This window comes from Pleurodeles waltl, chromosome 6 (genome assembly GCF_031143425.1).
Source record: "Pleurodeles waltl isolate 20211129_DDA chromosome 6, aPleWal1.hap1.20221129, whole genome shotgun sequence".
In the NCBI taxonomy this organism is placed as follows: Eukaryota; Metazoa; Chordata; class Amphibia; order Caudata; family Salamandridae; genus Pleurodeles; species Pleurodeles waltl.
Genome location: NC_090445.1, coordinates 1,091,277,631 through 1,091,294,842, shown reverse-complemented (window position 1 = coordinate 1,091,294,842; position 17,212 = coordinate 1,091,277,631).

Genomic DNA, 17,212 nt, shown 5'->3' with positions numbered 1-17,212 from the left:
ATGTTCGCAACATAACGGAGATCACCTTGCACTTTATTAGCCTGTTAGTTCTGCGCTGTACCGAGAATGAGGTATATCAAGCCATGGTTATTAAAGTACTGTCGTAGCTCAGACTCTTGCTCTGGGCAAGACTGCTGAACCAAGGAAGACAGTACTTATGTTTGTAGGCAACTATATCTATCCTACAACAAGTCCCAATTGTAGTCCCAAACCTTCCGGCTCACTAGCAGTACCTCACCAATAACCCAAACAGTTAAAGGTGATTTGTGGCAGCCTTTACGCATGGACTCAGAAGTATGACATCTCAGGGAGTGTTGTGGTTAAACGGAGATTACCCCTTTCTCACAGATACGTTATGTCTCAACCAAACACAGGCAATAACGAAGATGCAGTAGCATTTTAATAGTTTTTATTTCATACAATCGGCAATCTGCGGTAAATCACATGAGCTGCAATGATTAGGATAATGAACAGTGCAAGAGTTAAAATTGGAAAGACGAGAGTCATGATTATGAAGACACCCACCATCTTGCAATAGCATGGAAAGACATAAAGTGTATAATATGTCCTAGTACCCTATCAAATTAGGCCTAACCTTCTACCCAGAGGAGAGCTGGGTATGTTAAACCTAATCTGCCAATGTCATGTCCCTAGAAGGAGCCCCCAACTCTTGTTACCTTAAAATGAGGTCTTGTACTCAGACTCCAAAGGAACAGGAAGTTCAGGTCAGTGTCAAGGCGACGTGCAGCAGCGATAGCAGTGATGGTATCTGGTCAGAATCCCTCTGATTATCTCTCTAAAGTGTGATGTATTTATACAGATCTACTTGGACCCCTGACGTAGGTTGTTCCAAAACAATAGATAACACAGCATGCTTGGGACGGTAATTCCTAATGTGAGCACCTACAGTTTGTTTGTCTTTGTGGTATGAGTTGACGCCTTAGCGCGGTGGCACTGATAACATAAAGCTAAACAAAATGGCCTAACTATAAACAAGGCAGCCATCTTAGAAAAATTAATTAAATAAATGGTCTAAGACAGAGCAAGCTAAGTAGGTTAAAAGTCACTAGGTGACGGGGGCACGAGTCTGCAAGCCAAAGGCTAAGCTAACTCCTGTTATCCCATTAAATCAAACTAGGATTCACTACAGTACAAAGTTAACATTCAGGCATTGTTGACCTGCCCTGGTCTATCTGAACAATTGCAGACAATAGATATCTGTATGGTTAGTTCAACGTTTATTTCAGAAGCTTTGCATATTAAAAAGTGTATGAGAGGATTTTAAATAATTTCAAAATGCTTAATTGTGGGAGAAGTATTCATATAATTGGTTTTATTTTTATCTGTATGATTAGGTATAATATATTCTAATACTTTACTGTTATTTGATGGTACAGTCACTAACCTAGAGGAGTTTTTATTTCCATTCCTTTAACAAAGATAAATTTATATCTGAGTGTTTAAATGTATTTATATGAAATTTGTGTGATTCATGTACTTATGTGGTTTTCACATGAGGAAACCGAAGAAAGTTTTTTTCTGAATCTCAGTCTCTAACCCAACACCACCTTTCTGAGTACGTCTTGGACAGCTCGAGCAACCTCTGACTGTCCTGAGACTTCTAAAAAAGTTCCCATAGTTTTATTCCAGGCAATACACATCTGTGCTTATCTCATAAATTTCCCTAGTAACTGAACCTTATGAATTCCTTGTCATTTGTATCTGGGTTGAGCGCATAACTATTTTCTTAGTAATTTAGTAACTCTCTGTGTTCCACATAATTGGCATCTGGATTGACATGTTTAATATTTTCTTGCAAGCTTCATGTATTGCTCTTGTAAGTAGCATGTGGGTTAACCACATAAATATTTTGTTCCTCGGATCTTAACAGCACACTCAGGCCCATATTTATACTTGTTCTGTGCCGCATTTGCGTCACTGTTTGACACAAAAGTGGCGCAAACTTACAAAATACAATTATAATTTGTAAGTTTAAAAAAATGACGCAAATGTGGCACAAATAAATATAAATATGGGCCTTATTTCTATATAATTCACCTGTGGACTGATCTGACTAGTTCTTTCAGCTAGAAATTGTGGTCACACATATTTAATCCAATTAACATGCTGTGCTCCATATGTATTTCCCACCACCTACATTTTTTTACATGAGTACATTTCAGTACTTTGCCTTTTCCCCCCTTAATTATATTTACACAAACTTTCAAGAAAATTACATGGTACTCAAGCTCTTGAAATTTGAGTAATTTTATAGATTCACTATACTCTCTTGAGTTATATTCTGAGATCAAACCAACTGTGTATTTTCTAAGAGCAGACTAGTTTTCCGAGAGTTTCAGAAAGCATTGTTCACATAGTACTGCAAATGCTCACTTGAACCTCAACTGTTCTTTGCCCATAATTTTGCATTTACTTAGTAAATAATTCAGTAGTGTGATTTACAGAATTAACTAGAGAAATCATGTGTGATTTTTTATATGCTTGGTCATTTCCAGCCACTGCCTGTCCTTTGAGGCTGAGAGGCCAAATTCCCTCACCTTTTGCCCCTCAAGAAGAGTGTCTGTGAGACTGAGCAAAGGTCAGCCTGACAGACACTCCTCATTTTCAGTTCAGGCAGCCAGGAGCTAGACATGGCTATTTGGGCAGGGTCCTGGCTGCCTGAGCTGAACTTTCCTCAGCTCAGCAAAGGTCCTTGAGGCCCTCCCCGTTAGTGACGAGGGATAGTGTCACTCATTGACTTCTACCTGGGCGCTTCAGTTTAAGCATTGAAGGGCCCAGGGCCGAGTGTCAATCAGTGACACATCGTAAGAGAGTGGAGTGAGGTCAGGAGTCTAACTGACCCCATTCCACTCCATGGGACAAAGCTTAGGCTGCTGCTTTCCCTCACTGGCTGACCTAAGATCATCTAAGGAGGGAATGCAGCAGTCCCAACTCTCCTGGGAACTCTGAGCCTTGGGACTGCTGTCTTCCCTCATTGACTGACCTAAGGTCAACCAATGAAGGAAGGCAGCAGTCTGAACCCTCCTGGGACCTCTGAGGATGAACTGCAGGTAAGTATGTTATTTTTTTTTCTTTTTCTTAAAGATAATATTTGGTGTACATGTGCATGTATGTTTAAAAATTTGTTAATGAGTGTTGTGAATGGATGTGTCTGTGTACTTGTGTGTGAATGAATAAGTGCAAGGGAGTGTGCATTTGTCCTTGTGTGGCCCGTATGCCCGTATCCCTCCTACAATTACCAGCTGCCACTGGACATTTCCACAGGACAATACACCATCAAGTGCAATGCTTTAGACAGAACTTAGCACAAACACCCAATGTAGCTCAGAGATGGCAAATGTACAACGGTGTCATGGGGCAGCAAGCAACAATCCCTTTTGGGGCAAGTTATGGTTTTGATGGCAACGATTGAGTTATGATTTGATAGTGCATCATAACTCACTTACTTCACGGGTTTTTAAGTTTTTATGTTGAACAATAACCTGGCTTTAATTATATTTTTTCAGTAAATGTATTGGTTTCTTCCTACATGTTTGTCACTAAGGCCCATATATATGGACTTTAGGCGCAGGGCAGCACAGCAAGTCACATTGCTGTGCTGCTCTGAGTCAAAAAGAAAGAACAGGAAAATGCCATACTCATGGCACATGGTGCAGTTTTGGCAGCCTTGCACCAACACAAGCCCCCTTGCACCGGGGTGCAAGGGTGTCTGCGTTGCAGGTAGGATTGTTTTTGTGCAGGAAGGGGTATCACCCTGCACAAGACAATCCTGGGAGTCTTTTTCCTCTTTCTAGTGTGCCTTCCTTGCACAGAGTAAGGCAACTGAGTGATTTATGCTGCCTTGCTTTACTCATTATGTATGAGGCCATTCAAACCACGCAAAGTGGCTTTGCATGGTCTCATAGATATGATTGCAGGGTCTGCACCACTATTGTGCCACTAAAAGTGATGCAACGGTGGCACAAGGGGCTCATTAGGTTTGTACTCTCTGAACCATAACTCTATTTTGGCTGTATTTTTTACAGTGAATTTCTTAGGTATTTAAAAGGAACATTATCGATTGTCTGCAGGACTAATGTTTGTGCATCTAGTCTTTGGCTGTGCACATGGTTTGGATACTAATTCTAGCCTGTCCATAGACCCTGCATCCAACCAACTTGCATCCATACACTTTCTGCCATGTACTTTAGAGGCTGGATCACCCTTACAACCGAGCAGTGGCTTGTTCCTTATTCTCTCAAACCTGTGCATCTGAAAGATTTGATATAGGACCTGCTGTATTTTTAAAGTTTTCTTCTTCACCCTTCCAGTCTCCCTGCTCTAATGTTTACTAACTTCTTCATAAAAAAAAAAACGAAATTGTTTGAAAAAACATTTGTTTAATATTCTTCCAGCACTAGTTTTGTCTTGAAACATTTTGAACCTTGGCTGATATTATCTGATATAAAAATACCCCCAAAATAAGTGAAAAAACAGAGGGGCATATTTAACAATCTTTCACCCAGGGCAGCGCTGCAAGCCATCTTGCTGCGTCTCACTGTGTAAAATTGGAAAGGGCAGGAATTTGCTATATTTAACATTATACTGCATATTCCTGTCATCCTCTAGCTCTGATGCGCTTTTGGCTGCAAAGCACCAATGCAGACACCCTTGTGTAATGTTGCAAGGTGTAGGAGGCTGGCCTGGCTTGTAGTGGGTACCAGAGGTACTTACACCTTGTGCCAGGTCCAGTTATCCCTTATTAGTGTAGAAGAGGTGTTTCTAGCAGCTTAGGCTGATAGAAGGTAGCTATGGCAAAGCAGCTTAGGTTGATCTAGGAGACATGTAAAGCTCCTACTATACCACTGGTGTCATATGCACAATATCATAAGAAAACACAATACACAGAAGTACTAAAAATAAAGGTACTTTATTTTCATGACAATATGCCAAAAGTATCTCAGTGAGTACCCTCAGTATGAGGATAAGTTATATATACAAGATATATGTACACAAACCAAAATTATGCAGATAATAGCAAAAGGAAGTAATGCAAGCAATGTAAAGTTACAGTAGATTGCAATAGGAGCACATAGGGGCAACACAAACCATATACTCCAAAAGTGGAATGCGAACCACGAATGGACCCCAAACCTATGTGAGCTTGTAGAGGGTCGCTGGGACTGTAAGAAAACAGTGAGGGTTAGAAAAATAGCCCACCCCAAGACCCTGAAAGGTAGGTGTAAAGTGCACCTACTACCCCCAGAGAGCACAGACGTCGTGATAGGGGGATTCTGCAGGAAGAACAAACACCAGAAATGCAACAACAGTGGATTTCCAGACCTGAGTACCTGTAAGACAAGGGGACCAAGTCCAAGAGTTACAACAGTGTCGATAGTGGGCAGGAGCCTAAGAAATGCCAGCTGAGGGTGCAAGGAAGCTGCCACCTGTTGGAAGAAGCTTAGTGTTTTGCAAGAATGAAGAGGACTAGGAACTTCCCCTTTGGAGGATGGATGTCCCATGTCGTGAAGAAGCTTGCAGAGGTGTTACCACGCAGAAAGACCACAAACAAGCCTTGCTAGCTGCAAGGGCTGCGGTTAGGGTTTTTGGATGCTGCTGTGGCACAGGAAGGACCAGGATGTGGCCACTTGGATGAGGAGACAGAGGGGGTGCCCAGCAAGTCAGGGAGCTCTCACAGAAGCAGGCAGCACTCGCAGAAGTACCTGAACAGGCACTTGGAAGAAGAGTGAACTGGAGTCCACCCAAAGTCACAAAAGGGAGTCCCACGATGCCGGAGAACAACTCAGAAGGTTGTGCACTGCAGGTTAGAGTGTCAGGGACCCAGGCTTGGCTGTGCACGAAGGAAATCCTGGAAGAGTGCACAGGAGCCGGAGCAGCTGCAAATCACGCAGTACCCAGCAATGCAGTCTAGCGTGGGGAGGCAAGGACTTAGCTCCACCAAACTTGGACTGAAGAGTCACTGGACTGTGGGAGTCACTTGGACAGAGTTGCTGAGTTGCAGGGACCACGCTCGTTGTGCTGAGAGGGGACCCAGAGGACCGGTGATGCAGTCTTTTGTTGCCTGCGGTTGCAGGGGGAAGATTCCGTCGACCCACAGGAGATTTCTTCAGAGCTCCTGGTGCAGAGAGGAGGCAGGCTACCCCCAGAGCATGCATCACCTGGAAACAGTCGAGAAAGCCGGCAGGATGAAGCGATACAAGGTTGCTAGTAGTCGTCTTGCTACTTTGTCGCGGTTTTGCAGGGGTCCTGAGCAGTCAGCGGTCGATCCTTTGGCAGAAGGTGAAGAGGGAGATGCAGAGGAACTCAGGTGAGCTCTTGCATTCGTTATCTGGTGAGATCCCCAAAGCAGAGACCCTAAATGGCCAGAAAAGGAGGTTTGGCTACCTAGGAAGGAGGATTGGCTACCAAGAGAGGTAAGAGGCTATCAGAAGGAGCCTCTGACGTCACCTGCTGGCACTGGCCACTCAGAGCAGTCCAGTGTGCCACAAACACCTCTGTTTCCAAGATGGCAGAGGTCTGGGACACACTGGAGGAGCTCTGGGCACCTCCCCTGGGAGGTGCAGGTCAGGGGAGTGGTCACTCCCCTTTCCTTTGTCCAGTTTCACGCCAGAGCAGGGCTGGGGGATCCCTGAACCGGTGTAGACTAGCTTATGCAGAGATGGGCACCATTTGTGCCCATCAAAGCATTTCCAGAGGCTGGGGGAGGCTACTCCTCCCCAGACTTCACACCTATTTCCAAAGGGGGGAGGGTGTTACACCCTCTCTCAGAGGAATTCATTTGTTCTGCCTTCCTGGGCCAGGGCTGCCTGGACCCCAGGAGGGCAGAAATCTTTCTGAGGGGTTGGCAGCAGCTGCAGTGGAGACCCCGGAAAGGCAGTTTGGCAGTACCCGGGTTCTGTGCTAGAGACCCAAGGGATCATGGAATTGTCCCCCCAATGCCAGAATGGCATTGGGGTGACAGTTCCATGATCTTCGACATGTTACGTGGCCATGTTCGGAGTTACCATTGTGACGCTGTACATAGGTAGTGACCTATGTACAGTGCACGCGTGTAATGGTGTCCCCGCACTCACAAAGTCCGGGAAATTTGCCCTGAACGATGTGGGGGCACCTTGGCTAGTGCCAGGGTGCCCACACACTAAGTAACTTTGCACCCAACCTTCACCAGGTGAAGGTTAGACATATAGGTGACTTATTAGTTACTTAAGTGCAGTGGTAAATGGCTGTGAAATAACGTGGATGTTATTTCACTCAGGCTGCACTGGCAGGCCTGTGTAAGAATTGTCAGAGCTGCCTATGGGTGGCAAAAGAAATGCTGCACCCCATAGGGATCTCCTGGAACCCCAATACCCTGGGTACCTCAGTTCCACATACTAGGGAATTATATGGGTGTACCAGTATGCCAATGTGAATTGGTAAATGTAGTCACTAGCCTGTTAGTGACAAATTTGGAAAGCAGAGAGAGCATAACCACTGAGGTTCTGGTTAGCAGAGCCTCAGTGAGACAGTTAGGCATCACACAGGGAATACATACATATAGGCCACAACCTTATGAGCACTGGGGTCCTGGCTAGCAGGATCCCAGTGACACATAACAACCACACTTACAACATAGGGTTTTCACTATGAACACTGGGCCCTGCCTAGCAGGATCCCAGTGAGACAGCAAAAACACCCTGACATATTCTCACAAACAGCCCAAAAGTGGGGGTGACAAGGCTAGAAAGAGGCTACTTTCTCACACAAGGGATCTTGCATTGTAGACAGGATTGTATAAGTGAAGGAAAGGGCACCTTCTTGCAGAAAGACAATCCTTAGAGGCATTTTCTACTTTCCATGTGTGCTGCAGAATGAAGCACACTTATAAGGAGGAGATACAAATATTTCTCCTCTGTGCACATCTGGTGGGGAGGTGTACAATTCTGCTTCACTCCGAGATCTACTAGCGTTGGTAAATCTGTGAATGTGTCACAATCCATGAATAGATGTGAGGGAACACTCTGTGTTCCACCCCTGGTATGCCTCCCTGCAGCAGAGTATTGCAAGGCAGTGATTTGCATTGCTTTGCATTACTCTGGATTTTTTAAGCCATGCAGGGCCACGCAAAGTGGCCTTGAGTGGCTTGATGAATTTCATGTAGGTTTTTGCTTCACCATTACCCCCGCTTGTGTGGCACAAGGGCAATGCAAAATCTTGTTAAACCTGGCCCTAAGTTCAAATGCCAACACCATGATGACTTCCAAGGAGGCAAGGGTGCAACAGATTTTAGGTCCGAAGAAACCAAAGCTTATTAATGCTCCTCTCTTGCTACAGACATACCCTTCAAGGAACACATTTCCCTCAAGTTGTGGCAGTTCCATTTGCAAAGAATTTCTGCTTCAATCCCATGATGGTATATAGATTTTCAAACATCTAACAAAACGTTGGTAAGAAATTTTAAGGTGAATTTTTAACCTGATTATTGAGGTCTAATGACGTTTACTGAAGTCAAATGGTGTTGTTAGTTATTCTGCATATCACTCTATGTTGTCCCAGCACCTATGTATAGTCCAGTGTCCAAAATCCCATGCATCACAACTGGAACCATTGCAAACCCCTTAGAGCTTGTGAACCTTAATTTTCCTGAGAGCAAGATCCTGAAAAACATCACTGAGCCTTGCAACTGAATGGCTGCCAGGTTCGATTCTCTATGGCTTTGAACTGCCATTTAGTTTTAACCCAGGTGTGAGGCTCTCTCAGGAGCGGCTCTTAGCTCAACCAGATTTTGCACAGGCGTTATGTTCCTTTTTCTGGTAGACTTATGGCTGTCACTCTAGTTTTGCCCAGGTTTTAGTCTTATGCTCAATAGTCATGTAAAGCAGAATGCTGAAGTGGCACTGCAAAATTAGAAAAAATGGCTTACAGTTTTATTTGAGCTGCTCACCTCGCAAATATAGAGGTGCCTGTAGGGGGTGCTGGAGCATTGCTATTCAGAGGAGACTTTGACCACTCACTAAGATTTTTGTACAGTTGCATATCTGTTATTCGAACCTAGCTTTTGCTAGTTTTGCAGGGCAGTTAGACAGTAGTTTATAAGAAATTCAAAGTTGGTAGTCCATTGTTAGCTCGAGCCTACCAGAATGTGTAAGCTCACTGGCTACAAACAAGAAATTATGGGCTTACTAAGATCATACCAGAGTTTGCAGCCCACCCATTGCTTACCAATGGTTGACTTTAGTATCACTCTTCATTGCTTGCATTTTAATGAATGGCTTTCCTTGATTCAGGCTGTCTGTCTTGTGTTTGTCCCTCCCATGGAGCATAACCTCTTTACTATTTCTTTGATTGGCTGTCTTCTGTGCTTTCTTTTAGGAAACGACTTTTTTCTTTTTGTTTAAGCACTCCATAAGAGTACATGCGTTTTCCAGCTGTTTTCCTCATGTGCGTTGCTTACCACACTGCACTCATGGTGCTGTCTCTCTTGCCTATGTGGATCTGCCCCCTCCTGCCCACCCAGACCCCCTTCATGTTGCTCCTCTCTTTCGCCTGTGTTCTGTCACTTTTACTGGTTCTCCCCTCACCTGCCATGTTGCTTCCCATCGCTTGCTATGTCGCTTACCCCCTTGTGGCTTCACTCCCCACCCCACACCCTCGCCAACCTGCTGCAGCAACACACTCATTCATTATGTTTTTTAAAGTGCTTTTGCGCAACACTCTAAGCAGTGCTGATCCGTGTTGGGTTGGTAAATAAAAAAGTATCCTTTTGTAGGTCCTTCTATACATGTTGAATGCATGAACATGCCTACAAAATGATGCGGCGGTCACGTCATCACATAAAAAACATATTGATTATTGGCCAAAGGTTATTGCATTGCTGTTAATTGCATGTTCAGATCTGTGGCTGATCAGTCAGGTCGTGCATAGGTGTTAGGCTCCTGTCCAGACCACAAGCTATCAGTTACTTTAAGCACATATGTTTCACAGGTTTTAGGTGTTCAGTCATGCCTGTCCACATTTTTGATGAAGATGTTAACACTCTATAAATGCTTTTCTTGGCAGCCTTTGAGATTTTGTTTTTTTACCTAAGATGTACTGTATCTAGGCAAGCAAAATAAGAAGCTAGGTATCAAAAACCAAGAAGGAATCTAATCAACCTGCAAAGACTATAAAAACAAGCGATAACAAACTCTACAAAGAGTGAAATTTAATGCAAAAAGAAAAAAAAGCGTTGGCAAAGCCAATAGGTTTGGCCTTGGCCACCAACCTTTTGGCAATCCTTGTTTCGTCATGTTTTTTGCAAAACTTTATTGTTCAGGCAGCTGTTGGCCTTCAACAATCTAAAAAAAATTGCTAAATATTTTTGGTCTAAAAAAGCACTCATTATCATAGCAGTCCATAGCACTGCCGGGAAGGACATTGTGTGTGGCTTTGCTCCTTGTGAAAGGGCAGCATGCCATAGCTCGTACGGAAGTCAGCCAATAGTTGAGATGAGCCGATGCATTGCCCCTTGATTCATGCTAGACACAAACACAAATGAATGGATGAAGTGCGGTTGAAAGAAAGAAAGTAAAAAAGAAAGAAAGAAAGAAAGAAAGAGAAAGAAAGAAACAAAGAAACAAAGAAACAAAGAAAGAAGTGTTACCACTGCAGCAAATTAAACATGATAAAAGTGATTTTCCTGAACAAAGTTTATTAAAGAACATATGGTGAAACAGGGTTCAGGCTAAACGTCTTCTGAACTTTTGAAGAATTTATAATAATTTCAAATGAACACAATCTGGTGTGCTGTAAAATAGATAAACAAAAAAAAACTCCAAAAGGAACTTACAACAGCATTAGCAGGAGACAAGAACTGATAAAGTTGGACTATGGCTTCTGCTCACATCTGGTAGAAAGCTACTGCCATCTCATCAGGCTTCAAACACAAAGGCAACACTAAGGCAATTATAAAGTAAAAGCAAAGACACTGGCACTGAAGGGAAACGTTGTGGGTGGATGTGCGCATTGTGAGAGATCAAAATGCAGTCACTAAAAGTTAAGTTAACCAGTAAACATTTAGGCTGCCCCACTGTCCAATGCTATACGCTTTAGTGGGCGGAAGCAAAATGTAAAGACACAATGACAGATTAATGGATGAAAATAGGAGACTGAAAGGCCGCTTAACTAACTATATTCTACATATGATTTTAGCAAAATCAAAAGATCTTGGCTAGCACCAGACATAAAAATTAGCTCCATCCCCAGGAAAGTGTAGAACAAAATCCAAAAACCTCCACAAAAACAAGACAAAAATAAATTGTGACACGTTGGACTGTCTGATCCATCTCATGGTCTGGATTACATATATACTGAATCTATGACAACAAACTACATTATTATTACATTAGTCAGTTGGTGCAGAATAGCAGCATCACAATCTAATAGCACAATCTAATAAAATCCAGCCTGTGTGTAACAGCACTGGGTGGATTCTCCTTTTAAAGGAAATTGTGATATTCCTCAGGGGTACGTCTGTTCCTCAGGAAGATATGTATTTAAACAACTGTGTTTTGCTGATTTTCACAAGCCTCACCATGGAAATTCCTCACTGATGCAGTGTTGGGTTTATGGAGACACCAAGGACAGAACAGCATTACTCAGCAAGCAATGATCAAGGTGGGGAAAATGTAAAGAGCATGCAGGAGATGGACAGTTTGGGTAGATCCATTTGTCTCAACTCGTCCTCCTTCAGATAGTGTCCCAAACATGAACTTATCTTCACCCTCCAAAAAACAATGTTTCCCATAGATTTCAATAACGATTTAACGTTCTGAAATCATACTCCCTTCCAAACTCGCATTGACTAACCCTGAAGGGCTCTCATTTTTTACCTTTTGTCTTCGGTAATGCTTTTTGTCAATACTGTGCAGCATTAGCAAAAAGAAATGCTTTATACCGATGCGATGTAGCATTGGTAAAAATAAATGTTTTTGTCGATGCTGTGCAGCATAAGTAAAAGACGGGTATGGAAAAAGAGCTTGACGACATATACATGTCACGATGCTAAAATGGCCCAACATGGTGAAATATGAATGCACATGCATCACAACACATGTGCACATACTTAATGATGCAGATGGCATTTTATTTAATTGTTATTCAACTTTAAAAAATGGCAGACCCCACTTGCAGCAGTAAATAGGAAAAATCATATTTTAACCTGCACTAAAGCTCTTTCTACAAGTGAAATAGCTGTTGCCAAGCTGTCCAAAAATGTATACATTTTTTTAAAGCACCACGAAGGAAAGATTGGGAATACAACAGATGAGCAGGTGGGAGAGTGGGTGGGATAAAGGTGAACACAGGGAAAACAAGAGGGTGTGAGTGGGGAGCAGCAGAGAACTTGAGGCGGATGGGAGGCAATTAATAAAAAATGCAAACAACCTCTAGTGCAAGAAGCAGTGGACGAGCCGCGGGTCAGAGAATAAACGAGCAATACGGAGTTTGTGAGGTGTTAGTTGAGGAGGGAAGCAGCAGACGAGTGAGTGAGCAATAAAACGCATGCACTACTCGAAGTGCTGAAAGAGTAAGATTAAAAGGTAGGTCCCCGAATGCAAGCAGTGGGAGGACACACGTAATCCAATCAATAGGACAGTAAAGATGGTGGGCCTCATTATGACCGCCCGGGTCACTGTCGGACCGCCGCCAAAGTGGCTTTCCGACCACGACATTTCGACTGTGGCAAAAGCGCCATGGTTGGACCACCGGCACTGCCAGGTTACCACAAGTCGACAGCCTGGCGGTCTCGGCAGTTGTAATCCACCAGGGCAGCGGTGCGCTGCCCTGGGGATTACGAGTCCCCTTTCTATCAGCCTTTGCACGCCGGTAGCCCCTCCATGCGTAGGCTGAAGGAAAGGGGGTGCCGGGGGCCCCAAGTGGATCCCTGCACTGTCCATGCACTTGGCATGGGCTGTGCAGGGCCTCCCATGGACAGCACCATTGCACTTTCCAATGACAGAATTGCGGTCAGTGCAAAGTGCGATGGGTGCTGCTGCACCTGTCACACCACCACATTGGCGCTAGCTCAATTACGAGCCGGCGTCAATATTAAGGCCATGTTCACCGCTAGGCCGGCGGGAGGGCGGAAATGCTGTTTCTGCCCACAGGTCCTGTGGTGCACTCCTAATAGGGCTGGCGGCGTTCTGGCCGCACAGGCGGCCTGATGGCGGTACGAGTTTGGCAGGCAGCCTCCGCCGCCCGCAAACTCGTAATGAGGGACTGTGTGCTCAGGGGACTGATAACAATTCTAACCAACAGTAAGCAGAGAGCTAGCCCAAAGCCCACTGTAAGTTTCTGTATTGTCCAATATAGGTCTTTTCTACAACAGACAGCTGCAGCTGTCTGAAAGCGAAACCTAAAAATGTTTTACTTTCTATTGATTTCATTGTGAGCACCCTTCATGATCACTCATTGTCACCCTCCCTGGAGAAAAAGTTGGGAGACATGTAGAACTGCGGTCTCTGCTATCACACTCCATGGTCCCATCTCTTTCGTATACTTTAGGATTTTCCAAGAGCACGACCCACTTCCGAGTTCAGAGCTTCTGATGGCGTGCTTGCTGCGGTGTCCGTGGTTGAGAATCCACTCTCAGCCAAGCCTCGCAGTCTTGCCAAGGTATTTGAGAGAGGCAGCCAAGCAAAGCAGACTGTATCCCCCGCCCTGGAGAAAGGGCGATAATAGCAACAGGAGTTTTTTCCCCTGCCCAACAGCTTCGCAGCTTTTTCCTAATGTAACTTCACCCTCGGTAAGATTTATTGAATACAGGCAGCTCCTCCTGCAGGAAGGACACACGAACACTATTTATAAGCTAAACGTCCTGCACAAAGAAAGTATGTAGCGCGGCTTCTTAATTAAAGAGGCGCGCTCTATCAAACTGTTCCTCCAACTAACATGCCCTAACTTAATGTAAAGTACCTACTTCTGAAATGTTTATGTGTTCTGATCGGGCCCTAACGAATATAGCTATCCTCACCGTGTACGTAGGGTGACAAGATTTTTGGAACCAACAATCAGGACCGGTGGCATAACCAAACTTGAGCCCCCCCTCCCCACGCCCCCCTCCGGGACTGTACTTGGAGAGGCCCCACCCCGGACTCACGCAGGAGCTCTCAGGCCAGCAGGCCAGAGACTGTACTGAAGGGACCCCCTGGAGCACCCCCCCCCCCCCTAGCACCCTGGGGGCTGCGGTGGGCCTTTGTTACGCCACTGAGGACGGCCAGAAACTTAGAAGTAGGTCTAAATGATGGCAGTAGCTAGGGACTCTGAAGGACTCAATACTGCACCCACCACCATATAAGGGCCTCACTGACACATATGAGCAGTGTCATGAGTCACATTTTCTTTGCATTCCGGGTCTAATAGTCTTTAATTTATTAAGGGCCCATAAAACCTATAATCGCTGCCTATTGTATAAAATGATAACTTGGAGATCTAGGTTGCCTTGGGTGAAGTTCAACTCAAGTTCAACACACTGCACATCCAAAGGCTATGAGTTGATTTAATCCCAATTTAGAGTTCAATTAGTTGTTAAATTTGATGGTAATAATACTTGACTCAAGCCACATTGTGAATCTTCAATTCCAGCACTCCATGTATCAATTTTTGTATCTTTGGTGTGTCCCCCTTAGCAGGACGAGCATGACCAGATGTGGTCCCTGATCACTGGAATTAAGCCATGCCTGGCTGATGAGCCCTAACTAGGGCCAAAGCAGCTCTGGGTTGCTTGCACTCCGTTTCAGGGAGGCTGGGCCTAGCAGTTCAGACTGGACTTTTCCCATCGGAGCAGGGTCACCATGGATTTGCATATGACTGGGTCCAAACTGAGGTGGCATGTTATGCAAAATAGCAATACAAGGAGATTTAGCCCAAGTAATTACCAGTGACTCAGAGTTTTTCAAGCATTCCACCTATCACTTTGTTGTATATTTTGGTGTGTCACCCTAATTGAGACGGGTATGCCCAGATGTGGGTCCATTGCACACTGTGGGGGTCATTCTGACCCCGGGTCGGCGGGAGCACCGCCGACAGACCGGCGGTGCCCCGCAGGGCATTCTGACCGCGGCGGTTCGGCCGCGGTCAGACAAGGAAAACCGGCGGTCTCCCGCCGGTTTTCCGCTGCCCCTGTGAATCCTCCATGGCGGCGGATGGGGATTCTGACACCCCCTACCGCCATCCTGTTCCTGGCGGGTCTCCCGCCAGGAACAGGATGGCGGTAGGGGGTGCCGCGGGGCCCCTGGGGGCCCCTGCAGTGCCCATGCCAATGGCATGGGCACTGCAGGGGCCCCCGTAAGAGGGCCCCACTTTGTATTTCAGTGTCTGCTTTGCAGACACTGAAATACGCGACGGGTGCCACTGCACCCGTCGCACCTTCCCACTACGCCGGCTCAATTCTGAGCCGGCGTCATCGTGGGAAGGTTGATTTGCCCTGGGCTGGCGGGCGGCCTTTTGGCGGTCGCCCGCCAGCCCAGGGCAAATCCCAAAATACCCTCAGCGGTCTTTCGACCGCGGAGCGGTATTTTGGTGGGGGAAGTCTGGCGGGCGGCCTCCGCCGCCCGCCAGACTTAGAATCACCCCCTGTGTCTTTGTATTAAAGCTATATTTAGCTGATGAGCCCTAATTATGACAATGCCAGTCCTCGGCTGCCTGTGTTCCAGTTCTGGGCGGACCTGGCCTGGCAGTTTCGGCTGTTCCCACTGTAGCAGGTTCAAGACTGATTTGCATATGGCTTGGTCCAACCTGAGGTGGTTTGGTGTGCAAACCAAGGATGGACTGGGATGGTGCCTGGTTAATTCCCAGTAGCTATGATTAATTCAAGCATTCTATCTATCACTTTTTTGGTAAACTTTGGTGTGTCACCCAAGTGGGATGGCTATGCTTAGCAGTGGGTCCTGTGCACAGTGTGTCACTGCAACCAAGCTATACTTGGCTTATGAGCCCTATCTAGTGTGAAACCGGTCCTGGGATGCTTGGTTCTGGATTGGGTATGACCTGGCCTGACATTTAGCACTGGCTGTTCCCACTGGAGCAGGGTCAAGACTGATTTGAATATGGCTGGGTCTAAACCGAGATGGCATGATGTGTAAAATAATGATGGATTGGGATGCAGCATGAGTAATTTCCAGTGGCTGAGAATAATTGAAGCATTCCACCCATCACTTTTTTCTGCATACATCTTGAATCGCAACTCACCCTATATCACAGGGATGTCTAGAAAGAAGATTTAAGACAATGTTAATTCTTCCCCGAAGAATTCAAAAGTCCAAAGGTACAGTTCTGCAAAATGTTGACAGGAGTTTCTGGAGTACAAACCTTGATTTAAGGTAGACTAACATACAAAGACCCAGGCTGTTACAAATGTTTCTTGGATCTGGGATTTAAAATTGAATTGGGTCTTGCAAACACGTGTTTTGCATTCAACTCATTCCTTTTAAGCTGTTACTTCACACACCTCATGCTTCTCTAGAAGCTGTCCTTCTCTGATATCATTCTGCTTTTTCTCTGCATATTCAACTGCCCGTTGCACTAATTTGTCTCCCTCCTCCTTCCTTCCTGTACTTGGTATTCTCTCCCTTGACATAGTAACTTGCAACTCTTTTGGAACACCTTCAGACAGCTCTGGCTTTTGGCCAACACCTCGTTGCAGCCTGAAACATATTGTTATGTATTTCCTATTTTAAGTAAATGCACCAAAATCCCAGCATACAAATTGATTTGTCAAAAATCTGTGGCTGAAGGTTTTTAAATGCAGCAAGAGGCAATTTGCCAACCAATCCTTGCTCAAATGCAGGAGGGAATGTTGGAGCTATGCTGTCACACAGCCTCATTTAGACTTTGGCGGAGAGGCTACTCCATCGCAAAGGTAACAGAGTACACTCTCCGCCATTGGAAAGTTCTGTCCACCTCATTTAGAGTCTGGCAGAGCTTCTGTATGCAGACAGCGGAGACCGCTCCATCACCGACGTCTGTATACAACTCTGACACTGTAAGGGACGTCAGAGGTTTGGCCTTGTGTCTGCCTGCTCTATTTGGAGTGGGAGACCACATGGCCAGTTTTTGCTTTCACAAGCTACAATACAAAACATTGCAATATGTGAAAGCAAAAACCTTTAAATTAACCCCCCCATGACATAGGAGAAAACCCATTGTAATTGTTTGTTCATTGTTTTTTTATTTT